This window comes from Macrobrachium rosenbergii, chromosome 53, assembly GCF_040412425.1.
Source record: "Macrobrachium rosenbergii isolate ZJJX-2024 chromosome 53, ASM4041242v1, whole genome shotgun sequence".
NCBI lineage: Eukaryota > Metazoa > Arthropoda > Malacostraca > Decapoda > Palaemonidae > Macrobrachium > Macrobrachium rosenbergii.
Window position 1 is genome coordinate 51,217,884 of NC_089793.1, and position 10,252 is coordinate 51,228,135.

General features: G+C 46.7%; 1 long non-coding RNA gene across 1 annotated transcript in view; it reads right to left on the minus strand.

Moving 5' to 3' along the window:
• The window catches only part of LOC136834455 (uncharacterized), a 42,396-nt gene extending 38,435 nt beyond the window's left edge, over positions 1-3,961 (minus strand). The window contains exons 1-2 of the long non-coding RNA XR_010851815.1: positions 3,819-3,961; positions 2,463-2,985 (exon numbers count right to left, since the gene is read on the minus strand). This is a non-coding gene — a long non-coding RNA (uncharacterized lncRNA). The remainder of the gene's footprint in view (positions 1-2,462; positions 2,986-3,818) is intronic.
• Positions 3,962-10,252: the final 6,291 nt, after the last annotated feature.

Here is a 10,252-nt window from a genome sequence, read left to right on the forward strand (position 1 = left end):
CCAACCACATTGGAGGTCTGAGCGTTCTTTCAAAGAGCGGCATAGTCCTCCAAATTTGGCTGAGCCACTTGTACCCACTGAGATGGTCTATACACATCCATGTTTTTAGGGATCTTGTCAGACAGTGCTCCTTTGACAGCTGATTTACATATTTTGATATTAATGTTGCTGCTGGCTTTAAGTGCGGCTTCATGCTTGTCGGAGTTAACCCTGCTTCCAATTTTCCTTCATTTTCAACAAAGTTCATTCTTAACTCTTATTTTACCATAGCTAGCAAACGAATCAGAGAGTGTTTCAAGGGAATGTGCTCTACTGTACATGTAATATTTTCAAATTATCCACTGTGTTCCCACCCTGGCGAGTTTTCAATTTGTGATGACTACCCTGAGTGGTAGTACTACCCGGTCCTGGTTGTTTCAGCCGTAAGTCACCTTAGGCCATAACATCCAAAACAATGTAAGACGTTATGTTTATGGTATTTACCATTATGTTTATGGTATTTCCATTATTATTTCATGTTTTACGTACATCCCCAAGGGGCTGGCACTAAACACGGCGCCCATTTTGCACGTAAACGTGCTTACGGCCGAAACGACCCGAATGAGTGCTACCACTGGAGCATTCCACATCCATGGTCATGTTTATAAGAGGTGCTAAAGAAACGAGCAGGTAAAAGTTACTGCTGCTCTATTCAAAGTCCAGGCAGTTTATATAGCGGTTGACTGGCATCGGGCCGCGGAAGACAATGGAAGCAAGGTTGACCTGAGGTCGATAACAATTAATAAATAAATACAGCGAACGAGTACAATATACAATGCAACAATAGACAGAATTAAAGTTGAGTATAATCTTGACGCCTGCGAAAGAGGAAATACACGGTACATAGTTGATGAGCAGATAAATAATTGCATACACAGTTTAAACAATTGAATTTTTGTGACCTAGCCCGGCCACCGTGACGAATCGTAGGTACAAAGAAAATGGGCCGTCATCAAAGAAAACTTGCTTAGCGGGGACTTTATAGGTTCATGCCAAGAGTTGCCTTTCGTTTCAAGGCCTTGTCAGAGGTCGTCATCTATGCCAACTCATCATCAAAGGGCCCAGGGGTACTCGAATCCTTATATTCACTAGTCATAAAGGATTGGTTAAAAAAAAATTATACCTGAAAACCTTAAAAGGATACCATCAACCTGTCATGGAGTGTATTCTTCCACCAATGGCACAAGTGAGAACCGACTCCCAAATATCTGCGTCCCTACCCTACCCCACATGGAATGGCACAACCTGATTAGAGTGGCCCAAGTGTAAGCCAAACCCACTTGCTAGGACTGAGAGTCCTAGCCCCAGAACCAGACCCCCTAAAGAATAGTTCCGCCTTTGAGCTATCAATCTGATAACTCTCAGGTCCGAACATTATCGGGCAGTTGATGGTCCTGCCAGTTCCCACTATTTAACTTGATATAAACCCAATCCAAGCTATGATATATTTTCCTATTTATCAGGTCCTATAAATTTTACAAAAAGTGGAAAATTCCACAAAATTATTCCAAACAAATATATAATAATATTTGAGACTCTTGGACAAACCCGGGAACAAATTCCTAGGGTTCAAGGTGGTCCCACATCGAGGGGGTCTTAAATCTTGAGTCCTCAAAACAAAGGGAAAATATTTTTCAATGTGACATTGGTTAACAGCGATATAAAAATATGCAAGTTATTCTTTTGCACCTCTAGTGGCAATACAATGCAAAACATTATCTATTTTTAGTAAAAAATGACTTTTAATCCAAGTAGTTCAAAAATTTTGACAGACAATTTTCCAAGATGAGAATAACACTGGCAGTGTATTTTATTCAAGCAAGAACATCACTGGCAGCATTTTATCCAAGCAACCAACACCTCTATGAAATAACCTTAGCCTTCTGTACAAACACCTCAATGAACTGACTTCAGCTTGCAATATATAAGTACCTCAATGAGCTCACAGTACAAACACCTGATGAATACCAACGGTTTTATAATAACCCTGCAACAAAAACCCTTGAGTTTCTCAATCAAATTCTTCTGGCTTTTGGTACTGGACAGTATGAAAACATGGCACCTCACAAGGCTGTACACTATACTTATTGAAGTATTGATGAAGAAAATCCCCAGTTTGGCTTCCTGACAGGGACGTGAAAAGAACAGACTCAACTACCAGAGAAGTACCACAAGAAAAGGAAAACCTTGTATCATGTACTTGTTGTGGAGGAAGCTACATATGACAGTTAAAATGAGGAACCCAAAGTTGTTATAGAATCAGAGGATGAAAATGTTTACACGACCAAAGAACTGAATGGAGATAAAATGACTAAAAATCAAATACTGAAAAAAAGACGGTGACCAGAAAGTAAGCAAGGGAGGAAGCACAATCAGGAACACTATGGGGAGGTTGCGGGGCAAGCGTAGGAGGAACTACTCACCTTGTCATCTTTTGAGGTTAATCCCCAGTTGGAGTTGCTCTTGCAGAAGAGCCTTTTCCAGCAGCTTGCTTCGTAATTTGTGCTGACAGATGTCCCTCCAGTCTGTGACCCTCTCCTTGTTTCCTCAGTTTTGGGACGGATGAACTGCGTTCTACACTGTCAGAGAGTCATGAGTCCAGTCAAGGGAAGTACAAAGGTGGACAACACCTATACCAGTAATGGTGCTGCATGCTACAGTTACATTAGAGGATCTAGAATCCTCTAATATGTACCACCGCCAGGTTTCCACATGCAGAAGCCACCAACCAGGAGAGAGAAAATGATACTCAAGATTTTCAGAAAAAAATTTAAATTGAAAGGTGCTATAGAATAGTTTTTATGATTGACTAGTAAAATTCATTTTGTGCCTCCCTGGGGACCACCATCACTGACAGGGAAAATGCAGTTAGTGTTTTAAAGTTAAAGTCTATGTCAGTCATTTGCAGTTTGAACATGCACTGCACCATATCTGCCAGCACTCCACCTGCAAAAGAAAAAATAAAAGGAAATTATGAACAGGTACACAACTGAAAAATCAATAGTTAAAATACCCAGCAGGGCTGTTACATAAATTTACTCTAGTATCTATAAAAATTCATTTTGAAGCAAACTCGCTTCTTGTACTTTAGCTAATTTACAGACTAAACAAAACTAATTCACTGAAAACTCTTCACCCACTGGAACTATATGGAAACATTAAAACATTCAACCAAACAACACTACCACTCATGATAAGAATGATACTTGAATGTTAGTACTGTCCAGTATTTGGCCATGAAGTCAAACTGAGAAAGCTCAATTTGCACACCCAAAAAATCAACTGCAACCTGACGCACTTTCATTCTCAACTTGCACTGAGAAGGAGGGGGAGGAGGGAAGAGGAGAGAAACAATGTTAACAGTTAACCATTCAATTGTAAGCAAGCTTTTTTGGGATGAGGTTGGAAGCTATGAACTCAACTACAACACCCTGACTCTTAAATCTTTCCCAGTTGACTTTACCACCTCATTATTGTGGAGGAATTCTCAGTATCTGTAGAGCCATATCCTCGGGAAAACCTTCATCCGCCAATCCTATATTTTCTTGCTTGGACATACTTTACCCTGTGGTCATTGACCTTGTAAGGGGCTATAAGCTTCAACAATCCCCATAAAGAAGAAACATGTTAATACTGACTAACATCATATAACAATGGCCTTTCTATATCCAGATATGTCCTTGTCACAACTTTTCCAGCATTTTATTCAACAACTATCCCCTGCTCAAGTCTAGGCTATAGAGCCTGCAGAATTTCTTACAGTAACAATTCAAACTTACGTTAATTAATAGTACTAGTCCAATTCAGTGGGTCCCAAAAAAGATTTTTTGAAAGTGCCTGTCATCCCCAATTCCAAGGGTGGGGGCTCTTCTGAGTCTGTTTACAATAATTGGCTCCATTGTGTTTGTGGAGTGGGCACTGACCCCCCAAAAGACTGTGGGAGCTAAGTCACGCATGGCATCCAATGGAAGATACTGAAAGGAAAAATTACATGGTTTTAACTCTGAATGCAAATATTACATTATTATACTTTAAATTCCAAGTTATAAAAGCAAAATGTGTATAAAGATTCATACATGCAGATGGTGAGAGAATTTGATTATTTGCAACCATAAGTTAATCAGCGGCAAGAATTACACCGACAGAAAGCAGACCTAGCCTGGCCTAACATGATTACGGGGGGATAACAAGCTATGTAATCACTACCCACATTGGTAAAGTATCCTCAGAAATCAATGGGCCTAAAAGCTCTGAAGGAAAGAAATACTAAGGAGGAAAGTCTCCAAAAAGTGCAATTAAAATATACTCAACAAAAACCTGTATGTAGACTGGGGTTAGGCTACACCATTCCCAAGTGTGCAATGCAGAAAAACAGGTGAAATTGTAAGAGGTGCTAAATAATGAGCAGGTGGACATGTACTGCTGGTTTATTCAGAACGCAGGCCACTTATAAAGCGGCATGCAGACGTCACACAGAGGAATACAATAGGATACAGGTGACCCGAGGTCAATTACTCTCGGTATTAATTATAACAGGTAAATACAAATAACATGAAAGGTAAGTTAACAAGAATTGACACAACAATATTCTAACACATGTGCAAAGAAAACAGGTGCAAATGAATCAGTAACATATGTTTACATAGATAAAAATGTGGCTATTTTTGCTTGACCCAGTCTCGAATGGGAGCCACCGTAGAAAACGGGTGGCTCACCATAGAAAACCCGCTTAGCGGGGATTTTACAATACTCCCCCCCGCCTCCAAGATGTGGGTAGCATCTGATTAAACTAGGTATCTGCTGGGCCACTGGAGAGTGCCGCGGCTCCGCGAAGTCAGCTAGGGGGTGCGGTGTGAACGGGAGCGGCTGGCTGGGGCGCTGTCTGGGTGCTTCCGGGGGGCGGCCTCGCGACTTTCTTTTGGGCTGGGCTGGCTGCGGAGGCGACAGTTCTTGCGGAGGGTGCTGCGTGGTATCGTTGACAGCTTCCTCCAACAGGGCGGGCTTGAGACGGTCGACAGACACCCAGTCGTCCTTCCCATGCAGGGCCAGCCGGAATGCTTTGGTGTTCCGCTCGAGCACACGGAAGGGGCCCCTATAGGGCCTGGTCAGTGGAGGGTGGACGGCGTCATTCCTGATGAAGACGTGGGTGGTGGAGGACAGGCTGGGAGGCATGAAAGATGATGACCTATTAGTGTACATCCGCTGGCAGGGGGCGAACTTCCCGACTATGCCGCAGAGCCTCTGGACTGTCAGGTTGTGGTGATCTCCCGTGATGAGTTTGCCCGGGACTACGAGGGGCTCCCTGTAGACTTTCTCTGCTGTGGATGGGTCACTGCTGGCTCTGGGGGCGGTCTTCAGCCCGAGGAGGACCCAAGGCAGCTGGTACTTTCAATCCTCGGCGGTGCAGCGGGCCATGAGGGACGCCTTCAGGGACCTGTGGAACCTCTCCACCAATCCATTGGCTGCGGGGTTGTAGGCGGTGGTGGTGTGGTGAGATGTCCCCAGCAGGCGTGCCAGGGCGGACCACAGCTCGGACAGGAAGGCAGGGCCCCTGTCGGTGGTTATGTGGTCCAGGACACCGAACTGGCTGATCCAGCTGGAGAGGAGGGCCTCGGCGCACGCACTGGCAGTGGCGTCCTGCATGGGCGTTGCTTCAGGCCACCTGGTGGAGTGGTCGACGATCGTCAGGAGGTATCTGGCCCCGCCTGATGGGGGAAGGGGGCCTACCATGTCTACATGGATGTGTCCAAACCGCCTCTCCGGCTGGGGAAACACACCCATCCCCGTCTTAGTGTGCCACCCTACCTTGCTGGTCTGGCACCAGATGCACTGTCTCACTCAGGCCGTCGCGTCCTTCCGTATACCGTGCCAGACGAACTTCTCTGCCAACAGCTTGGCCGTTATCCTGCCGGAGGGGTGAGACAGCCCGTGGATGACATCGAACACCAGACAGCAGCGGGAGGCGGGTACCAGGGGGCGGGGTTGGCCAGCGCTTACGTCGCTCAGCAGTGTTGGCCCCCCAGGGGCGAGGGGCACGTCCTTCCACTTCAACGTGATGGCGGTGTGATAGGCTGGAGTCTCTGGGTCGGCGGCCTGTTCCCGGGCAAGGTCCTCGTAGTCAATCCCGAGCTGTACTGTGTTGAGCTCGATCCTGGAGAGGCGTCCACTACAGGGTTCTTCCTGCTGGGGAGGTACTTGATTGTGCAGGTGAACTCCGCGATGGCCACGAGATGCCGCTGCTGCCTGGAAGACCATGCGTCCCCCTGCTTTGTAAAGGCGTGGACCAGCGGCTGGTCGTCCGTCCAGATTGTGAAGGGTGTACCCTCCAGGAGGAACTTGAAGTGACGTACCGCCCGATACACTGCGCAGAGTTCTCTGTCGAAGGTGCTGTAGCAGGACTCCGCGGGGCTGAACTTCTTGCTGAAGAAGGTGATGGGCTGGGGGGCTCCAGCAAAGACCTGCTCCAGGACGGCCCCACAAGCGACGTTGCTGGCGTCCTTCATCAGCTGCATGGGGGCACTGGGGTCCTGGTGGGCCAAGGCGGTTGCCTCGGCGAGGGTGGCTTTCATAGGGGGAAAAGGCCTGCTGCTGGTCGGGTTCCCAAACTAAGGACTTTGGGTGGCCCTTCAGGATCTCCATCAGGGGTCCATGGTGTGAGCAACCCCGGTGATGAACCTCCTGTAGTAGTTGACCATTCCGAGGAATTCTTGTACAGCCTTGACGGAGGTAGGGGTGGGGAACCTGGTGACGGCTGCGACCTTCGGTGCGAGTGGACGGACGCCCCCCAGGGATATCTCGTGGCCCAGGAAGTCAACTTTTTCGACACCGAAGGTGCACTTATCAAACCTGACGACGAGGCCGTTCTCCTGCAGGCGCTGCAGGACCTTTCGGATGTGCCACAGGTGTTCTTTGGGGGATGTGGAAAAGATTAGAATGTCATCTACATAACAGACGCAGAAGTTCAGGTCCCCAAGGATGCTGTCCATCAGTCTCTGGAAGGTTGCCCCCACGTTCCTCAGGCCAAAAGTGGAGAAGGCGAAGACGTAGGACCCGAAGGGCGTGATGATGTCGGTTTTGGGGATGTCCTCTGGAGCAACTGGTACCTGAAAGTAGGACTTCAGAAGGTCTAGTTTAGAAAATATTTTAGCCCCATGAAAAGAGGCCATGAGGTCTTGCATGTTTGGAAGGGGGTAATGGTCTGGTTCAGTTGCGACGTTGAGGGTTGTTCACAAGATCAAGGGCGCGGGTGGCCCTCTCGGAGACTGGCAGGGAGCAGGTCTCGACGAGAGAGTCCTTCAGTTTTGGGTAGATGACAGGGCGTGTGGCAGACACCCACGGGACGAGCTTCCTGTAGACCTCTTCCAGAAGGGCGTTGATCACGGCAGTTTGTGGGGAGCAGGTTTCGGCGTGGAGGAGCGCGCGAGCCCAGGCGTGGGGAAGGGCGCAGGCGGGTTGTGCGCGAGGGAGATATCCGCGTTCGTGAAGTTCACAGCTAACTGTATGTGGGAGGGAATGTCCGCGTCCATACTCACTATTGCCCTCTTACTGGGAGTGGGGGGTTACTCACGTCAATACACACTTGGGAGTGCACCGTGTGGATCCGCTAATGACGCTGGTGATCTGTCGACGAGAGTCAGCACGCCCCAACACTTTGTTAAAGCTCCGTGTTTAGTCCGTTAGGGGCAGGGGTAATTCATGGAGCCAAGACTAGGTCGCCACATGAGTCTGCTAATGGCTCCGGGAACCACTCCGTGGTCACCACTGTAAGAGGTGCTAAATAATGAGCAGGTGGACATGTACTGCTGGTTTATTCAGAATGCAGGCCGCTTATAAAGTGGCATGCGGACGTCACTCAGACGAATACAATAGAATACAGGTGACCCGAGGTCAATTACTCTCGGTATTAATTATAACAGGTAACTACAAATAACATGAAAGGTAAGTTAACAAGAATTGACACAACAATATTCTAACACATGTGCAATGAAAACAGGTGCAAATGAATCAGTAATAGATACGTAGTTACACAGATAAAAATGTGGCTAATTTTGCTTGACCCAGTCTCGAATGAGAGCCAACGTAGAAAACAGGCAGCTCACCATGGAAAACCCGCATGGCGGGGACTTTACAAAATAAGTCACTACAAGGGAGACATGAGCTACAGCCTAATAGAATAATGGGAAAAATTACATTTCTCAATTGTTTGGGCAAGCACACAGCTAATCTGAACGATTTCCTACACACAATTTCAAATATAGCCTGTAGCAATTAGTAATTAGGCCTAAGGATGGCTCTCAAAATATGCATGCACGATTAGGCTATACCTGTGATGACTTTACGCCTAGACCCACAAGCTACTTAAAATCACGAATCCAGGGAAGAAGTCACGTTAAACTTTCCTTAATAGTGTCCCCCCAGGGGTTTTAACCTGTTATGTATCCACCTTTGCAGCATATTTGGTACAAGCCCGCTGGGGATTGCTGTAAAGACAAACAAAACGACTACAAATATCGTCATAAAGATAATGACCCCCAAGAAATATTGTGAATTTTTCCCTGTGACTTTATTGCCTGCCACCATAAATTAATGAGACTTTTTGGATAATGCTCATTTCCGGTCCAAACATCCCTGCTCGATTTTTTATCATCTCTTTCGAATCTTCATAAAAAACGAAAAAAATATTCTAAATACATATTTCTTGCAAACTGATATATATTACAACAAAACAAAATATATTTAAATAATTGGGGATTTTTTCTAAGTTTCAATTTTGCAAAATGCACTTAGGGACATCTGATCCCCCAGGGGCTAGTAGTAAACATGGCGAAGCACATTTAACCCCTCAGGGGCTAGTACTAAAAATGGCTAAACACATTTTGACTCCTCAGGGGCTAGTACTAAAAATAGCAAAACACATTTGACTCCTCGGGGCTAGTACTAAACATGGCAAAACACATTTGACCCCTCAGGGGGCTAGTACTAAAAATGGCAAAATGCATTTTGACTCCTCAGGGGCTAGTACTAAAAATAGCAAAACACATTTGACTCCTCGGGGCTAGTACTAAACATGGTGAAGCACATTTAACCCCTCAGGGGTTAGTACTAAAAATGGCAAAATAACAATTTTTAAAGTAAATTGTATTTTTCTTAACTATACAAACCCAAGGTCCTTTACATTAGGAGATTCTTTCAGGCGTAGGCTGGAAACGGCCGTTAAACTCTTGAACAAGGTGGTTAGGCAGTAACTACCTCCAGGTAGGCGGGGATACCCCCTGCCCGGATGTAAACATTCCAGTTTGCCTTTCGGCCCAGGTACAGATTGAGGGGTGGCATGAGGTGGGCATAATTGTAAAGGACCTCGGGTTTGTATAGTTAGGGAAAATACAATTTACTTTAAAATTGTTATTTGTTCTGACACAATATACAAACCCTCGGTCCTTTACATTAGAGACTCACTGATTGGAGGGAGGAATCTGAGAAAGTCTCTCTGAACTGACTGGAGTTCACTACCTTGTCTTCCCTTCCTGGTCGTGGAGAGCGAGGAAGGGAAAAACTGCCTCTGACAAAAGATCGGGTTGTAAGAAATGCAGGATCAGTTGTCAGACTTCTGGGTCCTTTGCATGAAAGAGGAAACGTCAGTTCATGCAAAGTAGGCTGGGAAGAATTTGACGTCGGATGACAATAAGGCAAATACAAGCATTGGGTTGTCTCATAGTCATGGTCTCGTTCCTCCCCTTGCAAGAGGAAGGAGTGGGGTTGCTTCTGTTAACCTGAACGGAAATAGAACGGGAGCTCCTGTTATGTGCTTATCTGCCTCGATCGCCCGGTCCAGCTTGTAACGGCATGTCCGCTCCCTGCCCGTGGGAAGAGAGCCAGGATGGGGAGAAAGAAGAGAGGCCAGTCACTCAACCTCCATTCTCCCCATCACAGCCGTACAACATAGGCGAGATGCAATCCTGTCCCGTTAGGGGAGCTGGATAAGCTACACAACTTGTTGAGCAGCCACCACAGGACCCAAGGAAAAAGTGTCCAAGGACTTGTGTGCAACATCCCGGAGGTAGAAGGAGGTGAAGGTAGTCTGTTGGGACCACACACCCGCCTTCAGCTCCTGTGGTACCGACATATTCTTCCGGAATGCGAGGGATGGACCAGGCCATCGACTTTGTGAGCTCTGGGGCGAAAGGTACCGGTATCGTCGTCATCAGCTGCCAAG